This window comes from Chiloscyllium plagiosum, unplaced genomic scaffold, assembly GCF_037043375.1.
Source record: "Chiloscyllium plagiosum isolate Xiang-an unplaced genomic scaffold, Cpla_swu_hap1 HiC_scaffold_49, whole genome shotgun sequence".
In the NCBI taxonomy this organism is placed as follows: Eukaryota; Metazoa; Chordata; class Chondrichthyes; order Orectolobiformes; family Hemiscylliidae; genus Chiloscyllium; species Chiloscyllium plagiosum.
The window spans coordinates 24,062,839-24,085,141 of NW_028270187.1; the positions used below are offsets into that span (position 1 = coordinate 24,062,839).

The window sequence follows — 22,303 nt, forward strand, 5'->3', positions numbered from 1 at the left end:
GTGTATCTCGTCCATGCTCACCACATAGCCAAAATGAAACAAGTCCCATGAAACAACGAGCTATTGGAAACAGAAAGGTGAAAGGTAGAATGGCTTCAACTGTCATTGCTGGATGCCACTGAGCCGCAGCACGGCCGGCTGAGGCTGGTTTCTGTAGTGAAGTGGTCATCACGCTCGCCTTACACGCGAAAGGTGCCCGTTTCGAAAGTGGGCAGAAACTGCTTTGTTCTTCAACTGCGGACCTTTACATGGTCAGGAACGGAGCTTTCTTGCTTGCTTTCCCATCTGCAAACCTGCCTTCGAATTTGCTTGAACAAATGTGCTCTCGTAGTGAAATGTAATGCAACTCCATTTAATTACTGTGCAAAGCATTGTAAAGTTTTTCTCCAACCTGGTTCTGTTCATATGCCATTCCGTTTGAGAGTGTAGTTACCGCCTTCTGATCCTTTCACGAAAAGCAGTACCGCATTTGCATTCCTTGCGCAGGCGGCCCGGTTCAAAGACAGGGAAGAAGCTGATGCGCTGGTGTCACAGCGCACCACGGATTCCTGAACTAGTCTGTCTGTCAAATGTACCCCAAAGTCGTCTCTGAAAGACCTCATTTGGAAGCTGTCTGTCGTTATTCAACGTGCGAGAGTTGGCACCAGAGGTCCTGAATCATGTTTTGGAGCAGTTCGCACGTTAGTGGCTCATTCAATCAGCAACGCAATGAAAGAAATTACACTCTCAGAGGAATCTTTGGACTTGTGCTTTCATAGCGTCGCTAGTATTAAGGTGCACCACGTGATCTAAGCCACGTCGGAACTGAAACGGAGGAATCGACAGAGAGGCTACAGAATGACATCGCATCCATTTGGTTTTCTTTAAATCACTGAGGAGCAGGAAAATGTACACGGGGAGGGCGAGTGGGGAAGTGAGGCAGTTCCAGCTCTGGTGAAATTCCTTCTTTGTGATTCACTCAGCAACCAGAGACGTGAGGGTGACTCAGGCGTGAGAACTCTTCACATCGAGAACAAAAAGCACTCAAGGGCAGTTAGCACCTCTTCGGGAGTGGGGGTGGGGTGAGGTAATTACCTTTTGACTTCTGTTACTATGTTCAGAAACTGCCTTTTAGATTGAGGTGAACACAAACTGCATTTCTAATAAACACCATGGAATTTAGCAAAATTTATTGAGACGCTTCTCCTCGATTCCCACACAGGTTTCCAACTCAGTTGGTATCCATGAGGCTCATGTCCAGGACTGAGCATCTCTGCAGCAAATTGCACGGTTAAGGTAAAAGGCAAGGAAAGTGGCATCTCGAACTGGCTCTGAGGACAGAGCATCCTCACAATGTGATCTGTCGTTCTCGGATTGTAATGCTACCTCCGGTTTTAGGGTGGAGAACATTCTTTGGGACTCTTATTCTGCAAAACAGACACAGTGACTGTAACTCTGCTGCACGGTATGATGTGGAACACGGCCTGCTCAGCTTTGTGCATTTTCCCTGTAGTCCGGTGTGTTTCGTGTTCCGTGTAAACGTGAAAGGTGTCCTGTTTCGAGCAATGGGTGAAATCATTTAGCAAAGCAAGAATCGAAATTGCAGTAATGTCAAGCAGCTCATGGTAATTTGACCAAATCATAACCGATCATATGTTCTCACGCACTCACAGATACATTTGTAGCTGAAAAGAGTCTGAGACGATAGATTGATTTTTGTCTGGATTGATGGGCTATCACGATCTGCTGCGAAATTGATATTGTAGACGGGCACATCCCAGCAGCTGTGCGAGTCGGAGAGGGGTCGTGGACCCCTTTTCACCTGACTTTGCATGTGTTGTTATGCAGGAGCACAATTGGAAGTGCAAGAAAATGGGCGGCGCCGGCGGCTGGTAGTGTGGCCGAGCGGTCTAAGGCGCTGGATTAAGGCTTCAGTCTCGACAGAGGCGTGGGTTCGAATCCCACCGCTGCCATTTCTGCTGATCAACTCCAACGACGCCGCTTGTTCAAATGCAGTTTCAACCCGTACTGCATTTCTGTTTGAAACAGAAGCAAAATGAGTTTGCTTCCTGTGGAATTAACTGTGGTGTGGTAAAGTGCCGAATTTTCCGAAGTGTCTGTGCTGTCATGATCGTGTTCGCCTCCCGCGCGGAAAATCGCACGCAGCTCTACTGTTGCTTCACGTTCCAGGCAAGTTGAGATTTTACTGGAACCGAATGGAGACTGTTATTTCATCGCTGTTGTGAAACAAAGTCCTACGGTGACTCGACTCGTCGTTATTTGGTTTTCTGGCCAATGAGAAAATCGTTCCAATGAATTTCGATGTCATTTGTTATTGAATTTCTCCCATTTACTTCATCTCCGTCCTGGACACATCCGAAGGGAAAGGTAATCTAATCGCGACTGTGATTGGTGAAATTCACTTTTTATGGCCCACTCTTATTATGTTCTTTCTTTCTCTCTTTTCAGCATTGTCTCGGAAGTGGTGGTGCACTCAGTCTTCAGTATGTTTGAAAGAGTAGTTTGGAATTGCCCTGTTGTTAGTTGTGAGATTACTTTATGGCTCATGCCCCCGGACTGTCTCACATTTAGCATTCATGCTCGCTGTGTCTAAAACTGCATTTGGTTTGCCAGTTTTGTTTGTGTTCCGTGTTAAATGCTTCCGAACAGACGAAATGATTGTGCCACAGACTGCGACGGCAAGCTCCGCTAAAAAGTAATCCTTTAAAGCCGGTGTAAGCAACACAACGTTATTGGGGTCCACCGCGTAGAAACAGATACTTCGGTGTATCTCGTCCATGCTCACCACATAGCCAAAATTAAACAAGTCCCATGAAACAACGAACTATTGGAAACAGAAAGGTGAAAGGTAGAATGGCTTCAACTGTCATTGCTGGATGCCACTGAGCCGCAGCACGGCCGGCTGAGGCTGGTTTCTGTAGTGAAGTGGTCATCACGCTCGCCTTACACGCGAAAGGTGCCCGTTTCGAAAGTGGGCAGAAACTGCTTTGTTCTTCAACTGCGGACCTTTACATGGTCAGGAACGGAGCTTTCTTGCTTGCTTTCCCATCTGCAAACCTGCCTTCGAATTTGCTTGAACAAATGTGCTCTCGTAGTGAAATGTAATGCAACTCCATTTAATTACTGTGCAAAGCATTGTAAAGTTTTTCTCCAACCTGGTTCTGTTCATATGCCATTCCGTTTGAGAGTGTAGTTACCGCCTTCTGATCCTTTCACGAAAAGCAGTACCGCATTTGCATTCCTTGCGCAGGCGGCCCGGTTCAAAGACAGGGAAGAAGCTGATGCGCTGGTGTCACAGCGCACCACGGATTCCTGAACTAGTCTGTCTGTCAAATGTACCCCAAAGTCGTCTCTGAAAGACCTCATTTGGAAGCTGTCTGTCGTTATTCAACGTGCGAGAGTTGGCACCAGAGGTCCTGAATCATGTTTTGGAGCAGTTCGCACGTTAGTGGCTCATTCAATCAGCAACAGCAATGAAAGAAATTACACTCTCAGAGGAACCTTTGGACTTGTGCTTTCATAGCGTCGCTAGTATTAAGGTGCGCCACGTGATCTAAGCCACGTCAGAACTGAAACGGAGGAATCGACAGAGAGGCTACAGAATGACATCGCATCCATTTGGTTTTCTTTAAATCACTGAGGAGCAGGAAAATGTACACGGGGAGGGCGAGTGGGGAAGTGAGGCAGTTCCAGCTCTGGTGAAATTCCTTCTTTGTGATTCACTCAGCAACCAGAGACGTGAGGGTGACTCAGGCGTAAGAGCTCTTCACATCGAGAACAAAAAGCACTCAAGGGCAGTTAGCACCTCTTCTGGAGTGGGGGTGGGGTGAGGTAATTACCTTTTGACTTCTGTTACTATGTTCAGAAACTGCCTTTTAGATTGAGGTGAACACAAACTGCATTTCTCATAAACACCATGGAATTTAGCAAAATTTATTGAGTCGCTTCTCCTCGATTCCCACACAGGTTTCCAACTCAGTTGGTATCCATGAGGCTCATGTCCAGGACTGAGCATCTCTGCAGCAAATTGCACGGTTAAGGTAAAAGGCAAGGAAAGTGGCATCTCGAACTGGCTCTGAGGACAGAGCATCCTCACAATGTGATCTGTCGTTCTCGGATTGTAATGCTACCTCCGGTTTTAGGGTGGAGAACATTCTTTGGGACTCTTATTCTGCAAAACAGACACAGTGACTGTAACTCTGCTGCACGGTATGATGTGGAACACGGCCTGCTCAGCTTTGTGCATTTTCCCTGTAGTCCGGTGTGTTTCGTGTTCCGTGTAAACGTGAAAGGTGTCCTGTTTCGAGCAATGGGTGAAATCATTTAGCAAAGCAAGAATCGAAATTGCAGTAATGTCAAGCAGCTCATGGTAATTTGACCAAATCATAACCGATCATATGTTCTCACGCACTCACAGATACATTTGTAGCTGAAAAGAGTCTGAGACGATAGATTGATTTTTGTCTGGATTGATGGGCTATCATGATCTGCTGCGAAATTGATATTGTAGACGGGCACATCCCAGCAGCTGTGCGAGTCGGAGAGGGGTCGTGGACCCCTTTTCACCTGACTTTGCATGTGTTGTTATGCAGGAGCACAATTGGAAGTGCAAGAAAATGGGCGGCGCCGGCGGCTGGTAGTGTGGCCGAGCGGTCTAAGGCGCTGGATTAAGGCTTCAGTCTCGACAGAGGCGTGGGTTCGAATCCCACCGCTGCCATTTCTGCTGATCAACTCCAACGACGCCGCTTGTTCAAATGCGGTTTCGACCCCTACTGCATTTCTGTTTGAAACAGAAGAAAAATGAGTTTGCTTCCTGTGGGATTAACTGTGGTGTGGTAACGTGCCGAATTTTCCGAAGTGTCTGTGCTGTCATGATCGTGTTCGCCTCCCGCGCGGAAAATCGCACGCAGCTCTACTGTTGCTTCACGTTCCAGGCAAGTTGAGATTTTACTGGAACCGAATGGAGACTGTTATTTCATCGCTGTTGTGAAACAAAGTCCTACGGTGACTCGACTCGTCGTTATTTGGTTTTCTGGCCAATGAGAAAATCGTTCCAATGAATTTCGATGTCATTTGTTATTGAATTTCTCCCATTTACTTCATCTCCGTCCTGGACACATCCGAAGGGAAAGGTAATCTAATCGCGACTGTGATTGGTGAAATTCACTTTTTATGGCCCACACTTATTATGTTCTTTCTTTCTCTCTTTTCAGCATTGTCTCGGAAGTGGTGGTGCACTCAGTCTCCAGTATGTTTGAAAGAGTAGTTTGGAATTGCCCTGTTGTTAGTTGTGAGATTACTTTATGGCTCATGCCCCCGGACTGTCTCACATTTAGCATTCATGCTCGCTGTGTCTAAAACTGCATTTGGTTTGCCAGTTTTGTTTGTGTTCCGTGTTAAATGCTTCCGAACAGACGAAATGATTGTGCCACAGACTGCGACGGCAAGCTCCGCTAAAAAGTAATCCTTTAAAGCCGGTGTAAGCAACACAACGTTATTGGGGTCCACCGCGTAGAAACAGATACTTCGGTGTATCTCGTCCATGCTCACCACATAGCCAAAATGAAACAAGTCCCATGAAACAACGAGCTATTGGAAACAGAAAGGTGAAAGGTAGAATGGCTTCAACTGTCATTGCTGGATGCCACTGAGCCGCAGCACGGCCGGCTGAGGCTGGTTTCTGTAGTGAAGTGGTCATCACGCTCGCCTTACACGCGAAAGGTGCCCGTTTCGAAAGTGGGCAGAAACTGCTTTGTTCTTCAACTGCGGACCTTTACATGGTCAGGAACGGAGCTTTCTTGCTTGCTTTCCCATCTGCAAACCTGCCTTCGAATTTGCTTGAACAAATGTGCTCTCGTAGTGAAATGTAATGCAACTCCATTTAATTACTGTGCAAAGCATTGTAAAGTTTTTCTCCAACCTGGTTCTGTTCATATGCCATTCCGTTTGAGAGTGTAGTTACCGCCTTCTGATCCTTTCACGAAAAGCAGTACCGCATTTGCATTCCTTGCGCAGGCGGCCCGGTTCAAAGACAGGGAAGAAGCTGATGCGCTGGTGTCACAGCGCACCACGGATTCCTGAACTAGTCTGTCTGTCAAATGTACCCCAAAGTCGTCTCTGAAAGACCTCATTTGGAAGCTGTCTGTCGTTATTCAACGTGCGAGAGTTGGCACCAGAGGTCCTGAATCATGTTTTGGAGCAGTTCGCACGTTAGTGGCTCATTCAATCAGCAACAGCAATGAAAGAAATTACACTCTCAGAGGAACCTTTGGACTTGTGCTTTCATAGCGTCGCTAGTATTAAGGTGCGCCACGTGATCTAAGCCACGTCGGAACTGAAACGGAGGAATCGACAGAGAGGCTACAGAATGACATCGCATCCATTTGGTTTTCTTTAAATCACTGAGGAGCAGGAAAATGTACACGGGGAGGGCGAGTGGGGAAGTGAGGCAGTTCCAGCTCTGGTGAAATTCCTTCTTTGTGATTCACTCAGCAACCAGAGACGTGAGGGTGACTCAGGCGTAAGAGCTCTTCACATCGAGAACAAAAAGCACTCAAGGGCAGTTAGCACCTCTTCTGGAGTGGGGGTGGGGTGAGGTAATTACCTTTTGACTTCTGTTACTATGTTCAGAAACTGCCTTTTAGATTGAGGTGAACACAAACTGCATTTCTCATAAACACCATGGAATTTAGCAAAATTTATTGAGTCGCTTCTCCTCGATTCCCACACAGGTTTCCAACTCAGTTGGTATCCATGAGGCTCATGTCCAGGACTGAGCATCTCTGCAGCAAATTGCACGGTTAAGGTAAAAGGCAAGGAAAGTGGCATCTCGAACTGGCTCTGAGGACAGAGCATCCTCACAATGTGATCTGTCGTTCTCGGATTGTAATGCTACCTCCGGTTTTAGGGTGGAGAACATTCTTTGGGACTCTTATTCTGCAAAACAGACACAGTGACTGTAACTCTGCTGCACGGTATGATGTGGAACACGGCCTGCTCAGCTTTGTGCATTTTCCCTGTAGTCCGGTGTGTTTCGTGTTCCGTGTAAACGTGAAAGGTGTCCTGTTTCGAGCAATGGGTGAAATCATTTAGCAAAGCAAGAATCGAAATTGCAGTAATGTCAAGCAGCTCATGGTAATTTGACCAAATCATAACCGATCATATGTTCTCACGCACTCACAGATACATTTGTAGCTGAAAAGAGTCTGAGAAGATAGACTCAACTTACCATTGATTTTTGTCTGGATCGATGGGCTATCATTATCAGCTGCGAAATTGATATTGTAGCTCATGCCCTCGGACTGTCTCACATTTAGCATTCATGCTTCTCTGTGTCTGAAAATACATTTGGTTTTCCAGTTTTGTTTGTGTGCCATGTTAAATGCTTTCTGTTTTATGATTCGCTCAATTCATTACGAGTTAACAGGGTTTCTGAGGTAACTTCCAGCAGGAAAATCCTCAGCTGAGGATCTGGGAATATTTCACGGAGTATAGTCAGTCGGGTCAAAAGTAAGGAAGTCGATCGTTTCTGTAGTGTTTCACAATACTACCTTTCCTGTGAGCAGTCGAACAGACTATATGATTATGCCACAGACTGCGACGGCAAACTCCGCTAAAAACTAGTTGTTTAAAGCCGGTGTAATCAACACAACATTATTGGGGCACACAGCGTGGAAACAGTGACTTTGGTGTACCCCGTCCATGCTGACCACTTAGCCATAATTAAACAAAATCCCATTTCCAACATTTTGCCCCAATCCCTCTAAACCCTTCCTATCTAGACACTCATCCGGTTACCTTTGCAATTTTCTGAGTGTACTAGCCTACTCCACTCCCCTCCGTAGCTCATTCCATACACGCACAACCTTCTGTGTGGGAAATGTGCCTCAGGTGCTTTGTCAACTTCCGCCCACTCACCTTAAACCTATGCCCTCGAGTTTTCAACTCGCTCCAACTTGAATAAAACATGTAAATACTCAGTTTACAACCCTTCCATAAGATCATGTCGCAGCCGTTGAACTGAAGGTAAAGTTGTCCCAGCCTATTCCACCTCACCCTATGGCCAAACATCCTTGTCTATATTTTGTCATCAATTTCACGTTTTTTTTTACTTTTTCGAGATATCAATTACGCTGGATAACAACGAGCTATTGGAAGCAGAAAGATGAAGTGCAGAATGGCTGCAAATTTCAGTGCTGGACGCAAGTCAGCTGCAGCAGCACTGCTCCGGGCTTGTTTCTGAAGTGTCGTGGTGACCGCGTTGGCCTTATACATGAACAGTCGCCAGTTTGAATCTTGGCCAAAACTATCTTGTTCTCCGAGTGCAGCCTTTTACATGTACGAGAACAGAAATTTCTTTCTTGCTTTCCCATCTTCAAACCTGACTTCGAATTTGCTCCAGCCTTCTCCCCCAGCGCCTTCACACCCTGCCTTCTGCCTAACACATTCTCTCCCCTCGCCTTCTCCCCGCCCTCTCCACTCTTGCCTTCTATCCCCATCGTCTTCTCTCCCCTCACCTTCTACCCCCTCGCCTTCTCCCGCACCTTCTCGCCCGCTCCTTCTCTCCCCGTCTTCTCCCACCTCACCTATTCTCCCCTCACCTTCTGTCACCACCTTCTCCTGCACCATCTCTCCCCTGCTTCTCCCCACTCCTTCTCTCCCCAACATCTCCCCCTTGCCTTTTCCCGCACCTTCTCTCCCCTGCATTCTCACTCCACCTTCTCCCCCGCGTTCTCCACCCTCGCCTTCTCTCCCTCGCCTTCACCCTGCCTTCCCTCTCCATATTCTCTCCCTTGCCTTCTACCCTCCACCTTCTCTCCCTCGCCTACTCTCCCTCGCCTTCTTCCCCGATTTGTCCCCCTGCTTTCTCTCCCCCGCATTCTCCACCCTTGTGTTCTCCCCCACCTTCTCTCCCCTGTTCTCCCCTTCTTTCTCTCCCCACCTTCTCTCCCCACCTTCTCCGCTCTCACCCTCTCTCCCCACCTTTTCCGCCCTCCTTCTCCCCCGCCTGCTCCCCCTAGTCTTCTCTATCTGCCTTCTTTCCCTGACTTCTCCCCCACATTCTCCACCTTCGCTTTCTCTCCTCGTCTTCTCTGCCCCACCTTCTCCCCCTCGCATTCTCTCCCCCACGTTCACCACTCTTGCCTTCTCTCCCCTGCCTTCTCGCACCGCCTTCTCCCCTCCTTCTCCCCGACTGCTCCCCTCGTCTTCTCACCCCGCCTTCACTCTCCAACTTCTCTTCTCACATTCTCCATCCTCGCTTTCTGTCCTCGTCTTCTCTCCCCTCGTCTTCTCCCTCCTCACCTTCATCCCCACATTCTCCCCCCACATTCTCCACCATCATCTTCACAGCCCCTCACCTTCACCCCCATCGCCTTCACCCCCTCGCCTTCACAGCCCCTCACATTTACCCCCGTCGCCTTCACCCCCTCGCTTTCACAGCCCCTCACCTTCACCCCCCTCGCCTTCACTCCCTCGCCTTCACCCTCCCTCCCCTTAACCCGCTTACCTTCACTCCCCATCACCTTCACCCCCTCACCTTCACTCCCCTCGCCTTCACCCTCCCTCGCCTTCTCCCCATCGCCTTCACACCCCTCGCCTTCATCCCCCTCGACTTCACATCCCTCGACTTCACCCCTCTCGTCTTCAACCCCAGTTGCCTTCACACTCCCTCACCCTCACCCCCACGCCATCACATCCCTCGACTTCGCACCCTCGCCTTCACCCCCTTGCTTTCACCCTCCCCTCGCCTTCACCCCTCTCACCTTTAACCCCCTTGACATCACCCCTCGCCCTCAACGCCCTTTGCATTCTCACACTCGCCTTCACCCTCACCTTGCCTTCACCCACCCTCGCCTTAATCACCCTCGACTTCATCCCCCTTGCCTTCACCCCACGATCGCCTTCACGCTCCCTTGCCTTTCTGCCCACACCTTCACATCTCTCACCTTCACCCCCCCCTCGCCTTCAAACCCTCGCCTTCCCCCCACTCGCTTCTCTCCCCTCGCCTTCTCCTCTAACCTTCTCTGCCCTCGCCTTCTCTCCCCTCGCCCTCTCTCCCCTCGCCTTCTCTCCCCTGCCTTCTCTCCCCCGTCTTCACCCTCCCCGCCTTCACCACCCTCACCTTCACCCCCTCACCCTCACCATCCTTTCACCTTCACACACCCTCTCGCCTTCACCGTCCCCAGCCTTCACCCCAATCACCTTCTCTGCCCTGTCTTTTCCCCTGCCTTCTCTCCCTGCCTTCTCCTCCGCATTCTCCACCCTCGCCTTCTCTACCACCCTCTCCGCCCACCTTCTCCAACCTCGCCTTCTCCACCCCGCCTTCTCACCCTGACTTCTGTCCCTCCTTCTCGATCCCATATTCTCCATTTCGCCTTCTCCCCCGCTTTCTCCCCCACCTTCACTCTCGCGCATTCTCTCCCTGCCTTTTCCCCCCGCCTTCTCCCGCTCGGCTTCACCCCCTCCTTCTCTCACCTCGCCCTCACTCCCTGCCTTCACACCCCACTTTCTCCACCACCTTTTCCCCCCGCCTTCACCCCCACCTTCACATCTCAACTTCTACTCCTCGCCTTCTCTCAACGCCTTATTCACCGCCTTCTCTCCCCCGCATTCTCCACCCTCGCCTTCCTTCCCCTTCGCCTTCTCTCCCCTCGCCTTCTCTCCCCTTGCCTTCTCTCCACACACCTTCTTCACCCCACTTTCTCTCCCCTCGCCTTCTCTCCCCTTGCCTTCTCCGCCCTCACCTTCTCTCCCCCACCTTCTCCCCGCCTTCTCTCCCCCGCATTCTCCACCCTCGCTTTCGCCCTCACCTTCACCCCTCTCCTTCTCTTCTCTGCATTCTCCACCCTCACCTTCTCCAAGTATCCTTCTCCCCCGCCTTCTCCCCGCTTTCTCCACCCTCGCCTTCTTCACCCTCGCCTTCTCCACCATCGCCTTCTCCGCCCTTGCATTCTCCACCCTCGCCATTTCCCCCACCTTCTCCAGCCTCGCCTTCACACCCCTCACCTTCTCCCCCTCCTTCTGCACCCTTGTCTTCTCACCCCACCTTCTCCCCACCTTCTCCCCCTCGTCTTCTCTCCCCGCCTTCTCCACCTCATTCTCCCTGCCTTCTCAGCTCGCCTTCTCTCCCCGCCTTCTCCACGCTCGCCTTCGCTCCCCTCACCATCACTTCCCTCACCTTCCCCTCCCTCACCTTCAAACCCCTTGCCTTCACACCCCCCACACTCACCCCCTCGCCTTCACCCCCTCACTTTCACTCCGCTCACCTTCACCCTCTCTCGCCTTCACCCTCCCTCGTCTTCACCGCCCCTCACCCTCACCCCCTCGCCTTCACTGCCCCTCGCCTTCACCGCCCATTGCCTTCACACCCCCTTGCATTCACACCCACTTGCCTTCAACCTCCCTCGCATACAACCCCTCGCCCTCAACCCCCCATGACATCATACCCCTCAACTTCACCCCGTCGCCTTCACCCCGTCACCTTCACTCTCCCCTTGCCTTCACACCCCTCACCTTCACCCCCTCCCCTTCTTCTCCACTCACCTTCAAACTCCTTGCCATCACCCCCTCACCCTCAACGCCCCTTACAATTACACCCTCGCCCTCACCCCCCTCGCCTTCACCCCACCTTGCCTTCACCCACCCTCGCCTTAATCCCCCTCGCCTTCAACCCCCTTGCTTTCAGCCCCGTCGCCTTAACGCTCCCTTGCCTTTCCCCCCTCGCCTTCGCACCTCTTGCCTTCAACTTTTCGCCTTCAGCCCACGCCTTCTCCCCCTTGACTTCTCTCCCCTCGCCTTCTCCCCTAAACCTCTCTGCCCTTGCCGTCTCTCCCCTCGCATTCTGTCACTCGCCTTCTCTCCCCTGCCTTCTCTCCCCCTAGTCTTCACCCTCCCCCACCTTCACCACCCTCGCCTTCTCCACCCTCGCCCTCAACACACTCTCGCCTTCACACACATCCTCGCCTTCACCCTCACCCGCCTTCACCCCATCGCCTTCTCCCTCCCTTGCCTTCACCCCACTCGACTTCTCTCCCCTGCCTTCTCCCCGCCTTCTCTCCCCGCCTTCTGCTCCGCATTCTCCACCCTTGCCTTCTCTCCCACTCTCTCCACTCGCCTTCTCTCTCTGATTTCTCTTCCCGCCTTCTCCCCCATATTCTCCACCCTCACCTTCTCTCCCTGACTTCTCTTCCCGCCTTCTCTCCCCCGTATTCTCCCTCTCGCCTTCTCCTCCGCCTTCACCCCCATCTTCTCTCTCCCTTGCCTTCACCCCACTCGCCTTCTCTCCCCTGTCTTCTCCCCAAACTTCTCTCCCTGCCTTTTCTCCCTGCATTCTCCATCCTTGCCTTCTCTGCCTCACTCTCCGCTCCGCCTTCTCTCCCTGACTTCTCACTGTACTCCCTCCTCATCTCTCCCCTAGCCTTCACCCCCTCGCCTTCAGCCAATCGCTTTCACCCCTCTCGCCTTCACTGCCACTCTCCTTCACCCACCTCACCTTCACCCCCTCGCTTTTATGCCTTCCCCTTTACCCCCTCGCCTTCACCCCTCCATTTGCTCCCCTCCAGTTCACCCCCTCACCTCACACCCCCTCGCCTTAAACCCAATCATCTCTCCCCCGCAGTCTGCACCCTCAACTTCACACCCCTCGTCTTCGCTCCTCTCGCTATCTCCCCCCTCGCCTTCACACCCCTTGACTTGTACCCCACTCCCCATCTCTCCCCTAGCCTTCACCCTCCTTGCCTTCACCCCACTCTCCTTCAACCACACTCGTCTTCTCCCCCTCGCCTTCTCTCCCCTCGCCTTCTCCCCTTCGCCTTCACCATCCCTCCCCTTCACCCCCCATGCCGTCAACCCCTCATGTTCACCCCCACCTTCCCTCCCCTCGCAATCTCTCCCCTTGCCTTCACCGCCCCTGCCTTCACTCCCTTCTCCTTTCCCCCGTCGTCTTCAACCCCCCCACTTTCCACCCTCGATTTCACTCCCTCACCTTCACCACCCTCGTCTCCACCTCAATCGCCTTCACCCCTCTTGCCTTCACTCCCCCTCTGCTTCATCCACCTCACCTTCACCACATTGCCTGCACCCATTCCCCTTCCCCCCTCGCCTTCACCCCCTCCACTTTTCCCCTCCATTTCAAACCCCTCACCTTTACACACCCCTCGCCTTAACACCTCCTTACCTTCACCCCCCTCACCTTTGCGCCCCCTCACCTTCACCCCAATCACCTTCACCCCTCTCACCTTCACTCCCACTCTCCTTCACCCACCACACCTTGACCCTCTCGCTTTCATGCCTTCCCCTTTACCCCCTCGCCTTCACCCCCTCCACCTGCCCCCCTACATTTCACCCCCTCATCTCACACACCCCTCGCCTTAAACCCAATCGCCTTCACCCCTCTCGCCTTCACTCCCCCTCTCCTTCACTCACCTCACCTTCACACCCTCGCCTTCACCCATTCCCCTTTACCACCTCGCCTTCACCCCATCCACTTACCCCCCTCGATTTCATCCCCCTCAACTCCACACCCCCTCTCCTTAACACACCCTCGCCTTCACGCCCCTCTCCTTCACCCCCCTCACCTTCACCCCCCCTTTCTTTCTCCCCCTCGCCTTCACACCACCCTTGCCGTCGCACCCCCTCACCTTTACCCCCTCGCCTTCAGCCCCCTCGCCTTCATCCCCGCTCACCTTCAAACCCCCTCATCTTCACCCCCCTTGCCATCACCCTCTTGCATTCAGCCTCTTGCCTTCAACACCCTCACCTTCAGCCACTCTACTTCTCCCCCCTCCTCTCTCCTCTTCCCATATTCCCCTCACCTTCACCATCTTCTTCACCCTCTCCTTCCTCCTCTCCTCCCCATCCTTCCCACTCTCCTTCCCCTTTCCTTCCCCTCTCTTTCTCCCCTATCCTTCCCCCACTCCTTCCCGCTCTCCTTCCACAGCCATTCTTGCATTCCTCCTTGAACCCCCCCACTTCCCCGTTCTTTCCCCTTTCCTCACCTCCAATCTACTCGCCCCTCTCATGCCCCATCCTCTCACTTTCTACTCCTCTCCTCCCCACTCTGCTCCCCATCTTCTCCTCTCTCGCTTGCCCCCACTCTCCTCCCCTTCACTTCCAGCTACTCTCTTTCCCTCCTCTCTTTTCCCCTCCTCCTTCACCCACCCCGTCTCCTTCCCCCCTCTTCTCCCCTTTCTCTTTCCCCTGCTTCCCCCTTTATATTCCCGCTCCCTCCTTTCCATCTCTCTCCTTCCCCTCTCCATCACCCCTCGCCTTCCCACCTTCCTTCCCCTTACCCCTCTCCTACCACCTTCCTTCACCCGCCTCTCATTCCACCCCTCATTGCCCATCGTTCCGGGCCCTCACCTTTCCCCCATCTCCTTCCCACTCTCTACTTCCCTGCCCTCTATTCCCCCATCCCACATCCCCCTCCCCTTCCCCTTCGCCCACTCCTCCATTCCTTCTCTTTCTCCACCCCTCTGCTTCCCCACATCATGCCCCCCTTCACTCCTCCCTCCTCCCTCCCCACACTTCCCCCTTCCCCCGTCCTTTCACCCGTCTCCTTCCCCCTTCCTTCCCCACCTCTCCTTGCCCCCCCCCCCCCCCCATAGGTATATGAAATGGTTGACTATGTGATAACAAGACCTGTGGGTGCAGTACGGAGCTAGGAGATGGAGGAGTTCAGGCCCCAAAAATATGGAAATGGATATGGAGTCCGGAGGGCAGCGGAATCCCCGCACGGAAAATGAAGTGTTCTTCCTTAAGCCATGTGCTGAGCTTCACTGGAGCACTGCAATAAGGCTGAGACAGAAATTTTGGCCAAGGAACAGGGTGGGCTGTTCAAGGGGCAGGGGAGTGGAAGTTCCAGGTCTTCTTGAAGACAGAATTTGGATGTTCTGCAAAGTAGTCCCCCAGTACACACTTCGTTTCCCAAGATAGTGGAGACAATCGACCAAACAGTGAATGTATTCGACGGGATTGTGCGAAGGGTAGAGAAAGTGTTACTGCTCCTGGAAGGTGTGTTTTGGCCCTTGGATACTGAGGAGGGAGGATGTGACAGGTGAGGAGAAACAAGAAGCAAAAAGGAAGGGAAAACCAGGAAATATTATTTGAGACGTTGAAAATTATGAGGGCAACAAAGCCATCATGAAGACGCTTTACCTAAATGCTGGCAGATTCGGAAAAAGGTTAGAGAGTTACTGGCACAAATCATCACAAATGAATACGATTTAGGAGCCATTACAGAGATATGGTTACAGGATGGTCACAACTGGGAGGTAAATACCTCGGAAGGACAGGACAGGAGTGTATAGAAGGTAGCGTCGCTCTGACATCAGGGCGATTTTGCGAAGTGTTATGGGTACTAGGAAGAATGAGAATGAATCCATTTGGATGTAAATTAGAAATTCTAAGAAAAAATGTTCTGCTAGGCCAAGTCTCTCGGCCATCAAATATTAACATCACCCGGGGGTGAGCCATAAACAAAGAAATAACAACAGGCGGTCAAAATGGGCCGGCTCTTATCATGCGGGATTTCAATCTACCATCTAGATTGGTCGGCCCAGCTCGGTCAGAGTAGCCTTGAGGAGGAATTCGTTTAGTGCATCCGCAATAGTTTCCTTATACAGTACGTAACGGAAGCAACGAGGGAGGAAGCTCTCCTCGAACTGGCCTTGTGTAATGAGGCAGGAATAATGAATGAGCTCATCGTTAGGGATTCCCTTGGAAGGGGTGATCCCAGTATGGTTGGATTTCGAATACAGATGGAGAGTGTGTAGTTAAAATCCAAAACCAGGCTCCTTTGCATGTACAGCGGGGACCACAATGATTGAGGAGGGAATGGCTAAAGTAAACGGGAACCAAACTGGTACAACTGGTGAGCAGTGGAGGACTTTCAAAAAAATGTTTCAACGGGCTCAGCAAAAGTATGTTCCAGTAAAGAGAAAGGACTGTAAGAAAGGGTGTAATTTGCCATGGGTGTCTCAGGAAATCAGGAAGCAGGCGATCACATTGAAAGATGAGGCATACAAAGTGGTTAAAAACAGCATGAAACTGGAAGATTGAGAAAGCTTTAAAGGTCAAAAGAAAGCCACAAATAGATATAAAGAACCATAAGAAAGAACAGGAGAGAAAAGCAGTAGCACAGAATTAAAAGATAGATAGCAGAAGTTTCTATTAGAATTTTAAATAAAAAGAGTGGCTAAGGTAGATGTTGGTCCTTTAGAGGATGAGAAGGGGCATTTAGTTATGGTATGTGATGAAATGGCCCGAGGCATTGAAGATGCATTTTGTATCAGTCTACAAAGTGGAGGGCGGTAATAACATGCCAGTGATTGACAAAGAGACGAAGGTAGGTGAGGACATGGAAACAAACATTATTACAGAAACGCTAGTGTCGGGAGAGCTCATGGAGCTAAGGATCGACAAGTCTCTTGTCCCTACTGGAATGCATCCCAGGGTGGTAAAAGAGAAAATGGGGGATAAAACTGGTGCACTGGCGGTAATTTTCCAAATTTGCTGGACTATTGGGCAGTTCCAGCAGATTGTAAAACAGTAAATGTGGCGCCACTGTTTGTAAAGGAAGGCACACAAAAGATGGGGAGTTATGGATAAGTTAGCTAACGTCTGTAGTGGGGAAAATGCTTGAGTCTTTTATCAAGGAAGGCATCATGACAGAAATTGGACAGATGCAGCATGGGCTCATGTAGGGCATGAAATACTATTACAAATCTTTTAGTATTCCATGAAGACATTATGAGCATGGTGGACAACGGGGACCCAGTGGATGTGGTGTACCTTGATTTCCAAAAAAAAAAGCCTTCAACAAGCTGCCGCATAAGAGGCTGATGCAAAATGTAAGGATGCATGGTTTCCGGGGTAGAGTATTAGCACGGATCGAGGATTGGTTGAATTGTCTAACAATAGTCAAAGAGTGGGGATAAATGAGTGCTATTCCGGCTGACAATCAGTGACTTGTGATGTGCCTCAGGGATTGGTGTTGGGACTGCAATTATTTACAATTTATTTTGATGATTTGGAGTTGGGGACCACGTGTAGCATGTCAACGTTTACAGATGATAGTAAGATGAATGGCAGAGCAAAGTGTGCAGAAGTCTGTGAAACTTTGTAGAGGAATATGGATATATTGAGTGAGTGGGCAAAGTTCTGGCAGATGGAATACAATGTTAGTAAATGGGAAGGCATATGTTTTGGTGGTAGTAAACATAAAAAAGGTTTTTCTTTTGTTTTGATAAAAAAGTTGCAGCATGCTGTTATGCAGAGGACTTGGGTGTCCTTGTGTATGAATCACAGAAGGTTGGTCTGCAGGTACAACAAATCAATCGGGAAGGCAAATGGAATGTTATCCTTCATTGCTAAAGTGATTGAGTTTCAGAACAGGGAGATTATCTTTCAGCTGTACACGGTGGGGTTAGGCTATCCCTGGATGTCTGTGTGCAGTATCTTTATTTGAGAAAGATGTACTGGCACTGGATGGGTTGCAGAGGAGGTTCACTGTGTTGATTCCGGAGTTGAGAGGGTTGGCTTATTAGGAGAGACTGAGTAGATTGGGATGATATTCATTGTAATTGAGAAGAATGAAGGGAGATCTTATAGAAACATAACATTTTGAATGGTTCAGATAAGATAGAAGTAGAAATGATGTTTCCATGAGCTGGCGAAACTTGGACAAGAGGGCGTAGCCTCAAGGTTAGAGGGAGCAGATTCAGCACTGAATTGAGAAGGAACTTTTTCACCCAGAGGATTGTTAATCTCTGGAATTTTCTACAGCAAGGAATACGCTTCTTTATTCCCTGAAGCCTATCTGACATGCAGCCTGCCATTACACGACGCCTGTTGTTAGTGAGTAGCAGCCTCCATTAACAGCTATTTACTCTCCAAGCCAGATCATTATCCACTCAATTGTCCAACTATTCTTCTCTTTCTTTGGGTGTTTTGCCCACATATTCATTACTCCTTTATAAGACAGAAGTAAGAAACATGCAGGGATACTCCCTGCATGCCTGGATGAGTGGAGTGTTGGGAAAGCATGGCGCAGGGTAAACACAGCAGATAAGGCAGCATCCGAGTAGCAAGAGACATTTCAATTATGACCTTCTTGAGGACTCCTGAGTGCAATTCCAACAATATGGCAAAACTGAACATTATCCAGAACAGGACAGCCGAATTAATCAGAACCACGATACTGACACAGCATCGACATAGATCCACTTCCTTCACCTGCAAACACTCAGACAGGCATTCTGCATTATCCACAAGATGCACTGCAGAAATTCACCAAAGCTCCTGTAACAGTACCTTTCAAACTCACAACCACTTACATCTAAAAAGAAAGGTTAGCAGGTAGATAGGAAAACCCTACAAACTACTTACCATCCTGATCTGGAAATATTTTGCCATTCCTTCGGTGTCACTGGGTCAAACTTCTGGATTTCCCTTCTTTATGTTTTGGGTCTACCAATAGTAAATGGACAGCAGTTGTTCAAAAGGTAGCCCGTCATCACCTTATCCAGTAAATTTAGCAATGGGCAATATTCCTTGTCTGGAATATCCACATCCGATGAAGAATGAAAATTTCTGTTTTGGTGTTTTTAAAAGTTCTCTCTTACTGGGCTATTTCTGTTTTAATTTCAGAAATATTAAAGATGAGGATTTGCAGTTAGAAAACTGAAATGAAACATCAGATCAGAATCTGATGAAGTTGCTCTGTTTGATGTCGCCTGAATCACATCGATCTTTGAGAATGAAATGAGTAAGCAACATTCACATTTGAGTGAATCCATTCACTTGGTCTGTCTGTAAGCGGGACTTCCGCCAATCATCTGTCTTTTCAAAATATAAATGGAGGGACACTGGAGGTAAACTGGAATTGTGGTGACTGAGGAAAGGATTTAATTTCTCGTCTGCTCTGAAAATTCATCAGTGCAGCCACACTGGGAAAAAAAAACTTTTCAACTGTTCGGAGTGTGGGAAAGGATTTGCTCAGTTATCTGACCTGCTGATACACCAGTGGGTGCACACTGAGGAGAGACCATTTAATTGTCCAGAGTGCGCCAAATGCTTTAAAAATTCTCAGGAGCTGATGCACCATCAAAAAGTTCAGACTGATGAGAAACAATTCAAGTGTTCTCAAAGTGGGAGTGGGATCAGGCCAACATCTGATCTCACTTTACATCAGCGACCTCACTGGAGAGAGGCCGATAACCTGCTCCAACTGTGGGAAAGGACACAGTCAGTCATTCAGTCTGCTGAGACACCAGAAAGATCACACAGAGGAGAGACCACTCATCAGCTGTGTGTGGGAGGAAATTAATTGATTCCAGCAACCTGCTGAAATACAAGCATTTTGACAATGGAGAGAGCCCATTCACCTACTCTGAATGTGGGGAAGGACCTCTCACTGATCAAATTTACTGAGACACCAGAGAAGTCACATTGGCGAGAGGCCATTTGTACGTTCCAAATTTGGGAAAGGATGCATTTAATTCATCCATCATACAAATACACCAACGGGTTCACAGTGACAAGAAACTGTTTAAGTGCCAGAGTGTGGGAAGTGCTTTATCAGTTCACAGGAACTGAAGTCCCATCAACGTGTTCACATTGATGTGAAATCATTCACGTGTTCTCACTGTGGGATTGGTTTCCCACTGCACATCGGCACAATTTAGCTGCTGTATCTCCCACAACAGCGACTACACTTCACAACTACTTCAGTTGCTATGAAACACATTCACGAATCCTGAATGTGTGAAAATACATTTATAAAAACAAATCAAGCCTTAGCAATGAATAAAAGACCCAACAACAGGGCAGTAAATGAATATCTACCACTCTCATCTCATGGAACAGAAACCATGGTTGAAAAAAAAAGTGCATTTGATGTGATTGAGACCTGAAAAAATTCACACTAGTTCAAGTAAAGAGATAATTCACATCCAATGAAGTAAACCACTGCTGACAGAATGAACACAGTTCAGTTCTGGATGCAATAACAGCACAATACAATTACATGCGACATCACTGGAATGTGTGTGTGTCATCATAGTCTTACCAGTCCATAGGGACTGCTCTCTTCAAAAGAGAGAAAAGCGACTCATGGTGATTTGACCAGAGGGCCCCAGACCTCAGGAGAGGGAAGAATTTGAGAAGGAGAGGCAATCATGGTAACCTCAAACTAGTAATGGGAATTGAACACATACTTTTGGCATCACATTGCTCTGCAGACCAACAATACAGCCAACTCAGCTAAAGCGATTCCCCCTCACTGGGGTATCACATGTGGGGATGAATAATTGAATCCCTCGCTACACCCACTGCACGTGAACGGCCTCTCCCCACAATGTGCTTGTTGGTGTTTCATCAAATCATTGCCACTCATAAAGCTCTTAAATGTTCTCTCATTGGTGTGAACAAAGCCATAGCTGCTGAGATTGGTCAACCGCGTGAACCCCTTCCCACACAAGGAACAGGTAAAAAGGTGTGAATGTACTGGTGCTCACTGCATACAGGTGATGAAGTGAATTCTTTCCCACACTCAGTGCAAGCGTACAGTCTCTCTCTAGAACGGCCACACCTGCATATTTGAAGCTTGCTGATTTAATAAATCCCTTCTCACACACAGAGCAGATGATTGGTCCCTCCCCAGTGTCCACTCAAGGTTGACATTAGGCTGAAATGTGAAGTTTACTCCGGTCCAAACAGAGCAGACAAAGCTTCTCTCCCGATGATGAAGATGCTTGTGTGACATTAAGCTGGATCACCAAATGAAAACTTTCCCACACATGGAACAGCTGAATAACTTCTCTTCCATAGATGTGTTGTCCCAATCGAATTGGTGGTTTTTTTCATCCGTGTGTAGGGCTACGAGGGAGAGAGGGTCGTGTCTTTTTGTGGCTAGCTAGTGTTCATGTATCTTGGTGGCTAATTTTCTAACAAGCAGGAGGCTACACCTTTGCTTCACTTGGAGGTCGCCACTGCTGATGTTACCTAGCCAGGTAATGAAATGTCTGGATATCAAACCTACAGCTCAGCGAGCAAACCTACACCCTAAACCTCAACCTGAGCTACAAACCTTCACAAACCTTACAATAAACATGTTTCCTATATGTCCAAATGAATTTAGTGACTCTGTTGGATCTTTATATCATGTTTGATTTGACTCACTCCTCTTCAATTCTTTCAATCTATTTATTTGCAAAATGATTTTCAAATATTATCTCGGTCCATACAGGTTAAAATCTCAGAAGAAACAAACCCAATTTCAGAAAGAAATTCTTCCTCTGTTATACATCTCCTCCCATACATATGATCCAATCATATTGATAGATGCAAAAAGCCCGATCAAAAGCAAAAAGGAACCTGCCTGAATAATTTAGGTTGTTGTTCCCAACATCTGTGATACATTGTGTGTCCTGAGGTGTAAACCTGTTGTGTAAACCTCGCCAACTGGTGGATAGCACAGCCCCCTATCCAGAAGGACGTTACAGAAGAGATTATAGCTTTGCTGCTACTGTACATCAGAGGTGAAGAAAGTGAATGGTGAAGGTTGTTTACAATGAAAAGTGCTGTTTTGTTCCAGATGTTGACAAGCTTCTTGTGTTGTTGTAGGAGCATTCAACCAGGCAAATGGAGAGGATTCCGAATCACACCTGACTACATCTTGAAAGGTGGGCAGTCAGGAGGTGAGTTGAGCACTGCAAGACTTTTCACCTCTGCCCTGACCCTGTATCAACAGTTGTACGTTGAATCCTGTTCAGTATCTCATCAACATTACACCCCCTGAATGCTGCTCATGGAGGATTCAGTCATGATATTATTTTGAATGTCAACAAGTGATACTCAGATTCTCTCTTGTGGAAGATGATCTTTGCCAGGCACAGCTGTGATACGACTGTTACTTGCCACTTGTGCAGATTGTAGGTGCTGGCCAGGTCTTGCTACATGTGGGTATGCGATTTTTGAGAACATTTTTAGCTCAGGTTGAGGTTTAGGTTGTAAGATTGTTCTCAAAGAGAACAAGCCTACCAGCTCAGTGAGCAAACTTACAACCTGAACTTATGGATATGCGCTACATCAGTATCTGAGCAGTTGAAAAGGATGCTGAATATGGTCCAATCGTCAACCAATATCCCTACTTCTGAAGGGAAAATGATTGGTGAAGCAGCTGAAGATGGTTCGGCCAAAGACTCGACCCTGAGGAACTTCCCTCTAACTAAGAAGGCCTGGATTCTCAAGCCCCATCTGCTTCACAAGTGGGACATGACACGTCTGAACAGGTTGATTAAAA

The 22,303-nt window shown here is 49.1% G+C and overlaps 1 long non-coding RNA gene across 2 annotated transcripts in view; it reads left to right on the forward strand.

Moving 5' to 3' along the window:
- LOC148135658 (uncharacterized) overlaps positions 1-22,303 on the forward strand; it is an 830,866-nt gene that overhangs the window by 776,019 nt on the left and 32,544 nt on the right. The gene's annotated exons all lie outside the window — the stretch shown is intronic.